This window comes from Diuraphis noxia, unplaced genomic scaffold (assembly GCF_037042655.1).
Source record: "Diuraphis noxia isolate RWA-SAM2 unplaced genomic scaffold, SU_Dnox_SAM2 contig0003, whole genome shotgun sequence".
Classification (NCBI taxonomy): domain Eukaryota; kingdom Metazoa; phylum Arthropoda; class Insecta; order Hemiptera; family Aphididae; genus Diuraphis; species Diuraphis noxia.
Genome location: NW_028301713.1, coordinates 77,776,118 through 77,792,988, shown reverse-complemented (window position 1 = coordinate 77,792,988; position 16,871 = coordinate 77,776,118). Strand labels below are relative to the sequence as shown.

General features: G+C 27.7%; 3 long non-coding RNA genes across 3 annotated transcripts; 2 read left to right on the top strand and 1 right to left on the bottom strand.

Moving 5' to 3' along the window:
* The first annotated feature begins 1,071 nt into the window (after positions 1-1,071).
* LOC149057789 (uncharacterized) lies at positions 1,072-6,480 on the top strand. Its single transcript, XR_016191147.1, has 2 exons — positions 1,072-1,150; positions 5,600-6,480. It is a non-coding gene; the product is annotated as an uncharacterized LOC149057789 (long non-coding RNA).
* Positions 4,100-4,680, top strand: LOC149057790 (uncharacterized). Its single transcript, XR_016191146.1, has 2 exons — positions 4,100-4,345; positions 4,419-4,680. It is a non-coding gene; the product is annotated as an uncharacterized LOC149057790 (long non-coding RNA).
* A 287-nt stretch (positions 6,481-6,767) lies between the features above and the next one.
* Positions 6,768-16,552, bottom strand: LOC149057788 (uncharacterized). The gene is made up of 2 exons (XR_016191145.1): positions 16,209-16,552; positions 6,768-7,079 (listed from the first exon to the last, which is right to left on the bottom strand). It is a non-coding gene; the product is annotated as an uncharacterized LOC149057788 (long non-coding RNA).
* Between the last annotated feature and the right edge of the window lie 319 nt (positions 16,553-16,871).

Here is a 16,871-nt window from a genome sequence, read left to right as displayed (position 1 = left end):
CCTTTTCCGGTAACCATACCAGGCCGGCAATAAAAACAATGGCTAAAATTACTAATTTGGAGAAAAGTCGAACAACACAGCCTAACACAATAGTACATGTAAAATATTAAACAATGTTAAAGTACTGGCAGAATATATTGCATATTATGCATTGTTAAGGTGACGAACGTGTGACAAACACTGACAAAGGTCGTTCGGCGGCGTTCGTCGGATACTCGGATGAAGTTAGGAACGAAACGTTCGGTCGAACGACTGTTACAACATCCTCCTGTAACAACGGTGTTACCATAAAACAAAGAACAAACTTACAGAATACAGAGAAAAATAAATCAACCAAAATATTTTGCAGTGCCACTAAGGCACTATAAATGTATAACTAATAATATAACTATAACTTTTATAGTGCCCTAGTGCCACGAGAGGACGTCAGGAGATGCCACATAATATTATCTGTTTTATAATTTCGTAACAAAGAGGGGGACCCCTGGTTGCTAACATTCTATCAAATTAAGGATAGGACTCACTAGGTACCCGACGGTTTCAACGGTTTCAAGAGTCCAATGCCTAATTGGAGATCAGTTGTGACTCGTCACTCGTGGCCCGATCGAGTAGGCAGATCGAGTACGACTTCTATATTGTTCTGTTGTCACACTGATTTCGCTAGAGATGTTATCATCAAGTTTTTGTTTACATCTGAGACGGCCAGTGAGCACGTTGTCATTCTGTTTTCATGTTCATCTAACATTGTAATGTGTTTCCTGTTTTTATGTTAATAGGTGTATTGGAATTTTTCGTTTAAACTTTAGCGTTTGTAGACTTGTACTTTGTTTGATATTACGGTCATTGCGAAAAAAGGCAAAGACGCTTTTTGCTGTAGATGATCATCCGTTACTAGTCTATTTAACACATTTTATTACGTTCTCTGTTAAAATACATCGTTCAACGTTGACATTATTGCTGTCGATGGACAGTTATGTTTGACGTATACTAGAGTGAAATTTCAAATACAAATAAAATAATGAATTTAATCATTAGTATGCCAGAATGTATAAATATATCGTGATTCGTGAGTGAATTTTCTCTGAAGGATTCCTATAATACAGTTAACTGCAGTTTATCCACAAGAACTGGACTGGAATGATGATAGCAGGTACGACTATTTATTATAAAAGTAATGACAAATTTTTTTGGTGTACATGAATATTTTTAAGATAACATCTCAACTTTTAATCATTATTGATTACTTGTAACTCTTTGAAAAAGACTTACACTAATACTTATGTTATAACTGTGGCGCTGTTATTGATTTTTGCTAAAGATTTATTGTTTTTTATTGACAAACTATATATTAATTTAGTATAATTATTCACTTATACGTCTTTCCCACAGTGGAATCAAATTAGATCTTATTTAAACTCTATAAATTATACCAAGTCTCCTTAAACTAAATGTATAAATGCAGTCAATGATCAAGATAAAATATTTATATAATTTATTTAAAAAATTAATTCTTAATAGTAAATTTAAATATTTTGAAACTAAGGTATTTAAGATAGAAACTGAAAACAGTAAACTTCAAATGTCTTTTGGATTTGTTTGAGTCTTGTTTCAAACAATATTTAATTAATTAACAATCGTCAATCTAGAGCTAAAAATATAAATGTTTTTAATTTTCCTGAACATAATTTAGAAGACTATCAATCTCTCTAATACAGCACAATTAAATGTTTTATTTAAAAACATGATTTAAATCTTCCAATAATCATTGTCTTGGAAAATTGATGCCTATTCACTATTCTCCACTAAAAATCATTTGTTAAAATGCCAGTGATACATTTTCAGTTCTGTGGATCATATAAATATACTGATATATATTTTTCCTCAGATTATGCAACTTTAAAACATTCCATGACTAATCTATATGACATAGAACATTCTAACCGAAAATATAAGGTGAAAAACAAGATAAAAATATATAGTTAAAGGTAATCCAACTGTTAAAAAAAACTAATAAAGCCCCATATGTCCACTTTTAATATTTATTATTGAAATATCCATGTTTTAAATACAAAATAAATTCTTTATCCTAGTCTTTCTTATTCCAGTTTCAATGTTCATATGATTTCTGAAACACGACTTTCAAAAAATATCATTTTTCTGCACTTGGCTTAATAATTTTAATATTTATTGATATGACCTTAATGATATACTTCTGTAGTCTTTCTAGGGAAGGTAGTGTCCTTATTGCCATTAATAATGAATTTAATTCAAAAAAAAACTGTTAAATACATCCATGTGTGCCTTAAAAACAATATTTTTTACTAAAAAAAAATAAGTTTTAACAGGAGTTTTAATAACTTACCCCCCACACATCCCTTGTGTAACTGTACTTGTCTAGTTAACCAAGAACCATCTTTGACACCCTGATATGTGAAATGGGACCAGTCCCCAATAAGTAACATGTAACTTAGAAGGTAATAAAAGAGAATGTAAAACCATTTATTTATTTATGTATTGTTAGTTCCTTGTACCTATTTCCCTTTTGGATTATTTGTAGATTTATTTACATTATGCTTTGATATTGTTAGAAAATTTGTAACTGAATACCCTAATGCAGATTTTATATTTTTAAGTGGTTTTAATCTACCATTGGCAGCTTTTTGTGACACAAATTCGATTTTATTTAACAATTTTTTTGTTTTAATTTTGAACGAATTAATATTATTTTGCTCATTTAAATCATAACAAATTATTCTTGTACTATATCATTAAATACTAATTAATCTAGCTATTGTTAATGTTCATTAATATTACCCTCCACTTCTTATTAATTATTAGTCTTTCCTTTCAATGTATTAAACTTTAAACTTATCATGAATCTATGCATAACTGGAATAAAACCAACTATAAACAAATTATTAATAAAATAGGCACTATAAATTGAAACAATTATCATAATATTATATAATATATAGATTCTAGTATAAGCTTATTTTATTTTAATTAAACATTTTTTCAATTATAAATGATTTTATTCAAATCATCTTCTCATTCTAATTTTGCCGTATAGTTTACCCACAAATTAAAATACATTTTTAAAAATAAGAAATTGTTTCTACGAGTTTTTAAGAAATCTAATATTTTTTTCTGATAATATGAAATTTTCCAACTTCAGAGGACGCCGCACCCGCACGTGTTGTCTTCGCCGTATGATGAGTGCGTAGCATAGCAAATTTTACGCTCCGCAGATCTCGTTTATCTCTTTCAATTTAAAATGTAGAGTGAATTGACCTATTATAAAAATAAAAGGCAAGATTATTACCGAGGGCATCTTATGGGCTTTTATATTTTAATTTTAAACCGAGTTATGAGTATTTTTAGATATAAAAATAACTTACAATTTTAAAATACTTATAACTCGGTTTAAAATTAAAATATAATAAAAAGCCCATAAGATGCCCTCGGTAATAACCTTGCCTTTAATTTTTATAATAGGTCAATTCGCTCTAAATTTTAAATTGAAGGAAATAAACGAGATCTGCTGAGCGTAAAATTTGCTATGCTACGCTCTTGTACGACGAAGACAACACATGCGGGTGTGGCGTCATCTTAAGAAACTAATCTAAAATGTAAAAGGATAAAGACTATACTAACTACATAAAGTAATAACAATGTACAAAATTATATAAAATATAATCTCAAAAACCTACCTTTTGACATTTCAAAAGAAGTTTCCAAATAATATTTGGTTTTTATCATTAACCTATTATAATAATAGGTCAATGGTTTTTATAATAACGAGAACGACCTAAACTATCGTAGGCAGTTCAGCAATTGTCCGAAAATTGATAACAGCTCTGACTGAAAAATGGTTGCTTCGAATCTATTGCCAACATTAAAACTTTAAAAAATATGTGACAATAATTATTGTTTCTTTTGGTGGTAGCTCTACTTGTTTGAAAATTTGAAAAAAAATTAAGAATATCAATATTTAATATTTATTAATTGTATAGCCTACCAATTATTTGTAATTTACCTAATGGTCTGCAACTATACTAAATTATAATTACCAAATTCATTATTATAATATTGGCTGTGGATAGAGTCCCGGAAAAATCGGGATTGTTGATAACAATCTTATCAGTCCCGGACAATTATTTATCATATTGCGCATACGCGGGGACTTGGACAATTCACAAAAAAGTATACAATAATTACCGTACTGCCGGGACCGTAATTTATCTTTTTAACTTTAAGTTCAAATTGTAAAATAAATGACACTGATCTAAATGAATTCAATAGCATACCAAATAACATAATTGATGAGATGGTTGATTTATCTCAAGTAGGTATTCCTTAATTTATTTATTTTTATAATTCCTTTTTTTTTAGTATTCAAACAATATTGTGTTTTTTAGGTAAAACAATTTTTTTCACCCTCTGCTTGGGGAAAAGTGCAAAAAATTGTAGCTAAGAAAAATGTTTGTCGTTCTTTATGGCGGTGTTCACTTTGTCAAAAAAAATGTGCCAACAATTCCATCAGTTGTGATTATTGTTTGACTTGGTATCACCCCAAGTGTGTAAATTTAACCAGCATACCAAAAAGAATTGGTATTTTCAATATTGCTAATTAATATTATGATTTATAAACAGTAATAATATGCTTAACTAATAATTATTGTGAAACCAACATGATGTAATTTATTTACAATGTTTTTATATTTATTTACAAAATATATAAACTTGGTTATTCGATTTTAATTATAGTGTAAAATATAGTGTTATAATTATAGTGTAATAATATTTTAAAAATTGTTTAGACGGGTAGCTACTAGCTATTAAAGGATCAAGGAATACGCGAAACCAATAAAAAAATGTAAAGTGTACGGGACTAGTAGTAGCATAGACCTATAATTCCTATATTTTATAGGTCTATGAGTAGTAGTGGTAAATTACGGTCCCGGCAGTACGGTAATTATTGTACCCTTTTTTTGTGAATTGTTCAAGTCCCCGCGCATGAGCAATATGATAAATAATTGTCCGGGACTGATACGATTGTTATCAACAACCCGATTTTTCCGGGACTCTATCCACAGCCTATAATATTATTAATTAACTACACATATTATAATGTTAAGTAACTTAACATAATAAAATACAACTTTTTAACTTGTTAGTGACAATCTCTGCTTTATAATATTTAAGTGAATATTACACAATTAACCTAACCAAATTAATTATTTTAACATTAATAAACAACATCATTTATAATAAAATCTTAATATGGACCTTGGTAAAATTTATCAGTAAAATTTTTATATGATTTTCGTTTTATTCTTGCACCTCTTATAACTTTTCTTTTTAATCAGTCAATAAAATCGGGTATAATTCCTTTAACTTGGAAAACTGTATAGTATTATATTCCCCCAACCTTTAAGAAAAACTGTAAAGAAGAAAGATCTGTAACAAACTAGCTCCATATATTCCAAAGATTTCATTAGGCACTACCTAAAATATTTTCCAATTCAATGAATAAAACAATATTTCATATCATACTTAAAAACTAACGGAGGACTTACATCTTTAATTGATACGGCAGAAAACACAAGTGAAACGCGCAGTGAAATAGTGGTCTAAAAACAGAGAGGTCAGAAGGTCAGACAAAGATATACAAGGACACAACTACTTCAGAAAAAACTTCGTTATTAATGTGCTGTTCCTAATAAAATAAATGGTATCTAACAAAAATAAGGAGTAAAAATTACTTTGGAAGCTCATATAAACAATTTAATAAAAAGTTTCTAAGAAATCTGATAAGAAGACACTAAAATTTTGAGTTCCTGATTTCGAAAAAGGAAAATAATGATGACAGGCGTATGGAGAATTATAAAACCCAAATATAGTATTTGAAAAAATAGCGCGTCTCCTTTACTTGTTAGAAAACTCCAAGAAGAATAGTGGAAATCATATTAAAATCCAAAAACCATCTTAGATGTCTTTGACAGATATGAAAAAAATGTTTCATAACATACGGACTGAAACAATACAGTTATTGATGACACTTGCGTATCGGACCGTAAATAAATGTGTTGGTCACTATTGGACCATTACCGATTATAGAAATATTCTTGGACATTTTTGGGACTACCTCCTACCAATTATCTACCATGAAGAAAAGACTTGTATAATATAATATAAGAGACTGGTACTGTAGGAGAACATTTGGCAGAAACTCATTTCATGAACTAATTTTATAATTATCAAGAAAAGTTCATATCTAAAGAAGATGTTCCTTATGTAAATATATCTTTTCATGAATGTACTAAAAATCGTTTATTTCTTATGGCCAATGTTTCAAGGGATGCAACTGCAAAAGAATATGCCTTTCAACAAAGTGTGAACAATTAAATTGTTTATAATTAAAAATGTCAGTTTAGTTTACCTTGTTTTAATAAATTATTAATTTATAAAATAATAAAATGACTATATAGTATCTAAATACTCTGTCCAGAATAAGAAGTCCTGGTGGCGGATGAAAATCGGTCGAAACTTGTACATATTAACCTAACCCATCACATTCACTGTATGCTCGGCGGCGCGTCGTTCTGCGTTTCTTTCGGATGCGCGGTACGTTATTATTCTGGATAGAATATATTAGTATAGCTTTGACCTAGTGTTGTTCTATTTAACATATTTTATGTTATAGTATTGGATAACTTTCAAAGTGTTGTACATGGTAATTAATTAAACCATCCAAATTAATTTAGTTAACATGGCTAGTGTTAAAAATTACATTAAATTTATTAAATTTATCATATTAGGTATGATAACTAATTAATCAGATAATTATAATATGTACATAATTTTATGAACTAGGCAAAAAATGATGTATATATATGTATATAGATTATGTTTATATAATATGCAATATTAAAACCCGTTGTCTCTGACACTGCCGCGAAAGAGCTATATTCGTTAACTCCATGCACCAAACATAATATTTCAATTAACATAAAATTATTTATGTATCATTCGGAGGCGGATCAGGTTGTTTGATTGATTCGACATCTCTGAAGAGTCTGAACAAAAAAAAACTTAAGATTAATTGTAAAAATGAATTAAAAAAAATCCAACGTGGTGTCCCACGGGTGGTAGATACCTATTTATATTTATTTATAATACCAAATATGGCATGTCTCTCTGGTACAACAGTATGTTTTAATATTTGTTAAATAATTATCACATGCCATGTCGTACGTGATGTATCATTAGATAAGCAAACATTATTGCGTACACTTTGGATATTACAAAATTATCACTTAAGGAGATCGTATAAATTGTTTCCAAGGTTGTTGATTTATTTAGAAAAACACTTATCCCATTGATGGCCTTATAATAAATATAAAAGATAATAATTACATTATACATAAATATTGAATCTTCTTACATGCACTGTTAATGCTTTAGAAGACACATTATCACAGATATCTCATTTATATGGCTTTCCTCCGATTTGAGTTTCATATGTTATTCTCGTATAACTTAGCCTGTACGATGCATAAATATAAAATAAATTCTAGATAGCTCATTTTAGTATTATTATATTTGCCATTAGATTTACTACCATCTTTATTCCTTATCTAAGAAATGAATATTTATGAAACTATGCAGAGAATATTATATCTCTTCTACACTACAGTGTGGTTTATGTTCTATATAGTATTGAAAAGCAACTATGTTATAATATATTAATATCCCACTAAAAACATATATGTAAAAGAAGAGCCAAGTTCAATACTATAATATATACCTTGGTTGTTGACTTCAACGACAAAATAAGTGAGATCTGAATTGGCTAGTTTTCATATGCGAAATATTATTAAATACCTACTAAGACAGTACCTAATGGAAGATTGGAGATGATTTCCGGGAGAATAAAATAAGAACTCACTTCTCACAAGTCACAGCTTCAGAACTTGGGTAGCCTATAATATAATTCGTAGCCAAGTCAAATCTTAGGCTTCAATATATTATACCCAAGTTGGCATCCTAACTTGGCACTCATTTAGATTACACTTCTTTTGTCTCTGAAATCAACAACCAAGGCATATATTTTAGTATTGAACTTGGTTCTCAATTTACATAATATATAGTTTTGGTGGGATATCATAATTTTTAGATTCTGAACTAAGTGATGAATGTATTGATTTTACAATGATGTGTGCGTTTTTTTTTTGTGTGTCTGTGTACAGCATAACTAGTCGAAATGATCCTTCAATTTCAAATTTTGGGGGTGGTTTCTGATGTAAAAGTGATAATCATGGTGCATTATAAAGACCAAAAGTAAACATTTTCCAACAGTTTTCAAAAACATCGAAAAAAACATAAAAACAAAATTTTTACGCAAAACCAGTTTTCGACCAAATCGATTTTGTTATATGGTTATAATTCAAAAACTAATCACTGTAAATACTTGAAATTTTCACCAAATGTTCATCTTAGTGTTATCTATATAGTTTAATTTTCAAAAATTTTAACTTTTTTTGAGTTATTTATAGACAACTGAAATGTTCAATTTTTATGGGAATTTTTTTTGAAGTGTCGGTAAAAAAATGTTGGATGACCAAAAAACTTGAAAATTTAATACAAGGTTCCCTATGAGTTGTTCTTATTGTAGCTAAAAAAAAATTAAAAATCATTAGTCACAATTATTTTTTACAAGCGTGTATATTTCAAATTTTTACGAAATCTGTCGAAAACGCAAAAATTTGCAAATAATTTTGAAATTGAAAAATCATAAAATTTTAGATTCTGAACGGAGCGATGAATGTATTGATTTTACCATGATGTGTGTTTTTTTTTTGTGTGTCTGTCATCACGTTTTGGGGCAGTAAAAATGCTTCGATTTTTGACTTCAGTACCTCGTTCGATCAGAAAGTGAATCTAGTTGGTACTTTGGGGGATCAAAAGTAAAAAATTCTTAATACTTTTCTAAATAATTGAGAAAAACAAACTAAAAATTAAGGGAAAAACGGGAAATTTTACGCACACTCATTTTTCGACAAAATCGATTTTGGTTTTTGATGTAACTTTAAAAAAAATGACCATAGATACATGAAATTTTCACCTAATGTTTATATAAGTATATTCTATCCACCATGCAATTTTCAAAAAATTTCGACTTAAGTTGAACTATTCAAAGTTTAAGTTTTGCAACATATTATGTAAAAATCACGAAAATTCACAAATTATTTTAAGCTAGAAATTTATAAAATATTTTCCTTTTATATCTAAGATTTGAAAATTTAATACATGGCTTCTATCATATTTTTACAATATCAGTTGAAAAATAAAAGAAATACTTAGACACAAATTTATTTTACAAGCATTCAAAGTTTGAATTTTAGACAACATACGTAAAAGTCACGAAAATTCATAAATTATTTTATTCTTGAAATTCATTAAAAATTTTCCTTTTATATCTTAGAATTTAAAATTGTATATAGAGCTCCTAACATATTTTTACCTATAGCAGGTGAGAAATAAAAGAAATATATTAACACAATTTTTTTTTTACAAGCATTCAAAGTTTGAATTTTCACAACATGTGTAAAAATCTTTCTTTACATGATGTAATTTTCAAAATATTTTGACATTTTTTGAGATATTTAATATTTATATAGTCTAAAAAATTGTTTTGAAGGGTCGATAAAATTGTTTTGGCCCTATCAAAATACTTGAAAATGAAATACCAAGTTCCTCATAAATTATTCTTATAGTCATTAAAAAATTATAAGAATACATAGACACAAATTTTTCTTATTAGCATTTTTGAAGTTCAAATATTGACAAAAATTCGTCAAAACCATAAATATTATTTTGTAGTTCAAAATTTATAAAATTGTTTGTATTTATATCTAAGGTTAAAAAATTCAACGCTAAGTTTTCCATAAGTTTTTCTTCACATAGCTAGAAAGGAAATTTGAAGCGTCATTATAGGAAAAATGTTTTGAGCGTTTGAGTTTAAAATTTTTATGAAATCGCGTAACGATAACGATTTATCCTCAAATCGTATATGTATATCTATAATATAAGGTATTATGAATTATGATAACTATATGCAATGTTTTTGGAAAAATTGATTAGCCATGCCTTATACAAAATGCGTCCTAATTGAAAAATAAAATATTTGTTTCAAAATAGAATATATGATAATAGTTAAATATATCCTAGACTGACAAATCACCTCCGTTCAGAATCGTTTTTCGTATACAATGATACATATCATTGCATTCAAATCTAACCTACCCTGGTCAGAGGTCCACCCCATCACGTAATGTACAGCAGAGCGACATCCACTTACCCGCCTTTTTTATATACAAATTATTAATAGCTACTTATTCATAATAAAATTATTTACAAATGGTTTTTGTTAAACTATTGTATTTTTATACGTTTACGCCGTTTACGGGTAATAATTGTCTTTTTTGTGTTACCTATTATTTATATTTTCTTTTACTTTTGAAATGTTTGAGTGAATTGCCCATTCAGTATCCGGATCGCCAATACAGACACATATTTGACTGGACGTATTTTTGGCGTGGCAATACAAGAAAGGTTAGCGGAGTTATATAAATCAACATTACATTAAATTAGAGGCACTTAATTAATTAGTTGAAAAATTATAATAAAATCAATTAATTTAAAAATAAAAAAATTATAAATTTCTGATTTTTTCCTTTGTATTCACCTGACTATCTATCTATATGCCAAATTTTAATTTTCTAGGTCATCTGGAACTGGGTTAGAATTTTGATCTATAGGTCAGTCAGTCAGTCAGTAATAAAAATGACGATTTTGGGACGTTAATATTTAAATAACGGTTGGAAGTGTGTTATGAAATTTGGAGCACATAATATGTATCTCAGAAGTCTCAATATATGAGTCGAATTTTACATATTTATGTCGAATAGTTTTTTAGTTATGATGAGGTCAAAAGTGGCTCCAAATGGTTTGTGTAATATTATATAAGTACACGGTGCTGCTCGCCAGTTCTGATAGCTAGAACTTGGCTAAACACGTTACCGATTGTCTAGAAATTATGTACTCGTACATTGTACAGTTTTCGATTTTTAGTATTTCATCATAAATTTAACAAACTTTAAAAATAGTTATTATTTTTACAACTTTTTGAGAAGTGTTTTGGGAATAGTGCAGTTTAGCTCCCAAGTGATTTCTGGAAATTTCTTTCGTTAAGCTATGTATTTTATCAAGTTAAGATAAATGTTATAATCAGGATTGATTGTCGATCGGACATATATTTATTGGTAATTTATAAGTTAGAATTTTCTGAAGTTAGCAACTTTACGTGATCCAACCCAAAATCACAAAATAAAAAGTATGTATTTACGATCAGTACCGGATCTAGGGGGGGGATGCGGGGCCCATGCCCCGGGCGCTTATCATAGAGGGGCGCAAATTTTAAATTTTAAACTCATCATTTTTATGATTTGGTGACTTTTAGGGGCGCTAATATTATGTTGTACCCCGGGTTGCATAATTTGTAGATCCGGTACTGCTTACAAGGTTACGATAAGTAATTTCCGATAAAATATATTATATTGAATGCCTTATTACCTGACTATCAGTTGCTTACGAACTATGCTTTAGCAGTATTAGGTAACACAAACTAACTATTACTAAAAATACTTGAATCATATAATTAAACACACTGATTATTGCTTGTCATAAAGATTCACTCGTACGATTCGATATTGAGAGGTAGATACTAAGAAGCTGGTACTCGTGCACTGGCTAAAGGGATGACACGGAATACGGATATAATGACTAGAGAGGCAGGCGGCATTGTCAAAAGGTTTCTTTGCTCATTCGGGAAGTAGATTTCTCCTCGGTGACAAAGACCTTTTTCAACAATACCTTTTCCCTGGTAGCATTAAGATTTAAGAAAGTCACAAATCCACTTCACAAAATGACTTCTTAGTAACTCGTGACCTTATAATATATATAAGGTATAATAAACTATCGTTTATTCCTGTCTATGACAATGGTTTCATTCGGTATGTCTAATTTATACATGCGACAACTGGCTTATTAAACTGTTACATTTTACTTAATTTTTTTATAATGATATGTGAGCAAATCATCACATTTATTTTATCGTTTTATAATATATACCTACGTGATAATATTATCAAAATATTTTGAACGTTAGAGTTATTTCATGAACATTCAAAATTTAAAATTATTTTCAATGTGTATACCTATTATATTTTTTGCTTGGTTAAAAATCTTAAAAATGTTATTTTATACAATATTTCTCTTAAATTGTTTTTAATTGCAGTAAAAATTATTTATAAAATGTTCAATTTTATACCTACCTAAAAATTAAAACTATAAATCAATGTTTCTCATAAATAATTATTAATATTATAACCAAAAAAGCGGGTAAGTCGTGTATGTCGCTCTGCTGTACAGTAGGTTACAAGTGGATTACTGTAATGGATGGAATTAAATTTGAATCCAATGATATTATATCATTGTATACAAAAAACGATTCTGAGCGAAGACGGTTTATCTGTCTAGGATATATTATAGATTATTAAAAATTTTCAAATCATAGATTTAAAAAGAAAATTTTTTATGAATTTCTAGTTTGAAATAATTTGCGAATTTTCGTGATTTTTACATATGTTGTCAAAATTCAAACTTTGAATGCTTGTAAAAAAAAAATTGTGACTACGCATTTATTTTATTTTTCAATTTTTATTGTAAAAATATATTATGAGCCTTGTATTAAATTTTCAAATCTTAGATATAAAAAGAAAATTTTTTATGAATTTCTAGCTTAAAATAATTTCTGTATTTTCGTGATTTTTACATAATATGTTGTCAAAACTCAAACTTTGAATGCTTAAAAAAAAAATTGTGACTATGTATTCCTTTTATTTTGCAACTGCTATTGTAAAAATATGTTAGGAGCCTTGTATTAAATTTTCAAATCTTAGAATTAAAAAGGAAAACTTTTATGAATTTCTATCTAAGATAATTTGAACATTGCCGTAATTTTTACGTAGTCAAAATTTGAACTTTAAATGCTTATAAAAAAAAAATCGTGCCTACGAATTTTTAATATTTTTTAACTTCTATTGTTACAATGTGTTAGAAGCCTTGTATTAAATTTTCAAGCTTTTCTACCGAACAAATAAATTTTTATCGATATTTATAGAAAAAAAAACTAAAAAAGTTGAAAAATTAAAATGTCAGTAAACAGCTCAAAACAAATCTAAATATTTTGAAAATCTTATCAAATATATAAAACGCCTATATAAACATTCAGTCAAAATTTCAAGTATCTGCGGTAATTTGTTTTAGAGTTACACCAAAATAAGGAAATCGCTAAAAGTGAAAATCCAATGTTGTAAAAATTTAAATTTCAAATGCTCATAAAAATTTAATTTGAATTTCAGGTGGAATTTTTATTTGTGATAAAGATTGAAAAACTTGTAAGGAATCTTGTATTAAATTTTTAAATCTTAGATTTAAAAAGAAAATTTTTTATGATTTTCTAGCTTAAAATAATTTGTGAATTTTCGTGATTTTTACGTATTTTGTCAAAATTCAAACTTTGAATGCTTATAAAAAAAAATTGTGACTATGAATTTCTTTTATTTTTCAACTGCTATTGTAACAATATGTTAAGAGCCTTGTATTAAATTTTAAAGCTTTTCTGCCTAACAAATAAATTTTTATCGATATTAATTTTAAAAAAACTAATAATGATAGAAAATTTCAAATGCCTATCAATAGTTTTTTGTTTAGCAAATGACCTTCTAGACTTAACTAAGACTAATAAGGGATATAATAAACTAGCAGTTAATTTTAAATATCTACTACAAATTCTAAAATCTAAATTGTATTTTTAAATTACATACATATAGTATTCATATCAATAATACTATGGTCAGATCAACCGGAGCAGTGGTCCAGCCAAGGGTGGACGAGAGGGTTTCTACTTTAATATATTTTGAGTAAATTGTAAAATTAAAAACGGGTTAGTGGATGTCGATCTGCTGTACAGTAGATTGCAAGTAGGCTACTATAATGGATGGCATTAAACTTAAATTAAATTATATAATATCATCAGGGCCCCACAAAAGGGAAGGGGAGTCTGAAGGGCCCATGTAACTGATGCCCAGCGTTCATACAAATACTTACTTCAATATTTATTAGATAAATGTTAAAAACTAATTGTTATTTAAAAGGGGCCAGGATTTAATTCTGTACCAGATTCCAAAATATTTAGTGGGGGCCTGAATATCATTGTATACGAAAAACGATTCTGAGCGGCGACAGTTTGTTAGTCTAGGATATTTTATACTTTATTAATTTTATTATGTTGTTATTATTTAAAAAAAATATATAGGTAAGTACCTATAACATAAATTCCAAATCAGATCCATTACGTACCCGATTTACTCAGTTATTCATAGTATATACAATATATTATATACTATAAAAGTATAAAGTATATTAATATAAGTTATTTATATGACATTAACTATTAAAATTAAAATATAAAGTATACTCTAGACTTTTCAAGTACCTACACACGAATGATATTTTTAAATTACAGCAATTTAACTAAAATTGTTATTCGTGGTTATTAATGTGCAATTTCGTCCAAATTTTAACTTAAAAAAACTAAAATAAAAATGCGGGTAAGATGTGGATGTCGCTCTTCTATGCAATAGGTTACAAGTGGCGGTTGTTACGGATGGAATTAAATTTGAATCCAATGATATTATATTATCATCATTGTATACGAAAAACGATTCTGAGCGGAAACGGTTTATGTCTAGGATATATTATAGATTATTAAAAATGTTCAAATCTTAGATTTAAAAAGAAAAACTTTTATGAACTTCTATCTATGATAATTTGAACATTGCCGTAATTTTTACGTATTTAGTCAAAATTTGAACTTTAAATGCGTATTTAAAAAAATCGTGCCTATGTAATTTAATATTTTTCAACTGCTATTGTTACAATGTGTTAGGAACCTTGTATTAAATTTTCAAGCTTTTCTACAAATAAATTTCTATCGATATTTGTAGAAAAAAAAAACTAAAAAAGTTGAAAAATTAAAATGTCAGTAAACATCTCAAAACAAATCTAAATAATTTGAAAACTTGATCAAATATATAAAATGCCTATATAAACATTCAGTCAAAATTTCAAGTATCTGCGGTCATTTGTTTTAGAGTTACACCACAATAAGGAAATCGCTAAAAGTGAAAATCCAATATATTAAATTTTCAAATCTTAGATTTAAAAAGAAAATAGTTTATGAATTTCTAGCTTAAAATAATTTTCGAATTTTCGTGATTTTAACGTATTTTGTCAAAATTCAAACTTTGAATGCTTATAAACAAAAATTGTGAATATGAATTTATTTTATTTTTCAACTGCTACTGTAACAATATGTTTAAAACCTTGTATTAAATTTTCAAGATCTTCTATCCAAAAAATAAATTTTTATCGATATTAATTTAAAAAAAACTAATAATGATCGAAAATTGCATATGCCAATGAATAGTTCAACTTAAGTCGAAAATTTTGAAAATTTCATGGTGGATAGAATATACTTATATAAACATTCGGTGAAAATTTAATGTATGTATGGTCATTTTTTTTTAAGTTACATCAAAAATCAAAATTGATTTTGTTGAAAATTGATTGTGCTTAAAATTTCCCGTTTTTCCCTTAATTTTTAGTTTGTTTATCCCGATTATTTAGAAAATTATATTTCTGATCGAACGAGGTACTAAAGTAAAAAACCGAAGCACTTTTACTGCCCCAAAACGTGATGACAAACACAAAAAAAAAAAACATACATCATGGTAAAATCAATACATTCATCGCTCTGCTCTGAATCTAAAATGATATATAGTACAGTAATCACTCGATAATTTGAAATTCAGGGGACTGAGTTAAAAATTCGATTTATATAGGTTTTCGATTTACCTAGTGTTCGAGGGAAAAAAATTAATCCGAATTAAAGAGAGGTGAAAAATTCTACATATATATACTATATATTATTACGTTTATTTTGACATTTATTTACTATTTACATATTATTATATTGGAGTAACCAAGCTTTAGACATTCTTCCATATAGGGGTACTCACATTTTTTTTTGTCTGATCCGCGATGAATAGGTGTTAATGTTGTAAGATAGTTCTTTTGTTTAAGTATTGTTGAAAGCGTAGAAGCTGGGAATCTGGGATACCAAAACATTGAGCAACATCTTTTTTTTTGTCGGCTATCGACAAACACATACTCAACGGACTTTGCGGGATCCATATCGCGAATTCGCGACTGACTACGTTTTATTCAATTTCAATGAAGGTTTATCCATTGCAGAGGTTTATTTTGGTAAAATGATATGATTAAAGTTTAGATTAGATAGGTAAGAATGTAAGATACGATAACATTTATAAACTATGATAATAATATTTAACCACCGTCGTTATTAATTTCATTACAAGCACATTAAATAGATTGTGCACAACTTTATACATGTAATGAACTTACATATAATCGTGTTTAAAGAAATTCGTATTATAGAGGTTAGTGGAAAAAAAATTCTAATTGTAGATTGTGTCTCACCGAGACACCGACAGAAATTTCGAATTATCGAGTGACTACTGTAATTATAATATATTTACATTTTTGCAAATTTATTTATTTTTTCTACTTCAATTTAAAATTAAATATACGTAGCGATACAGTCATAATGATAACTTTTATAATTTTAAATCATATTTTGGTATTTGGTTTCTTCATAATTT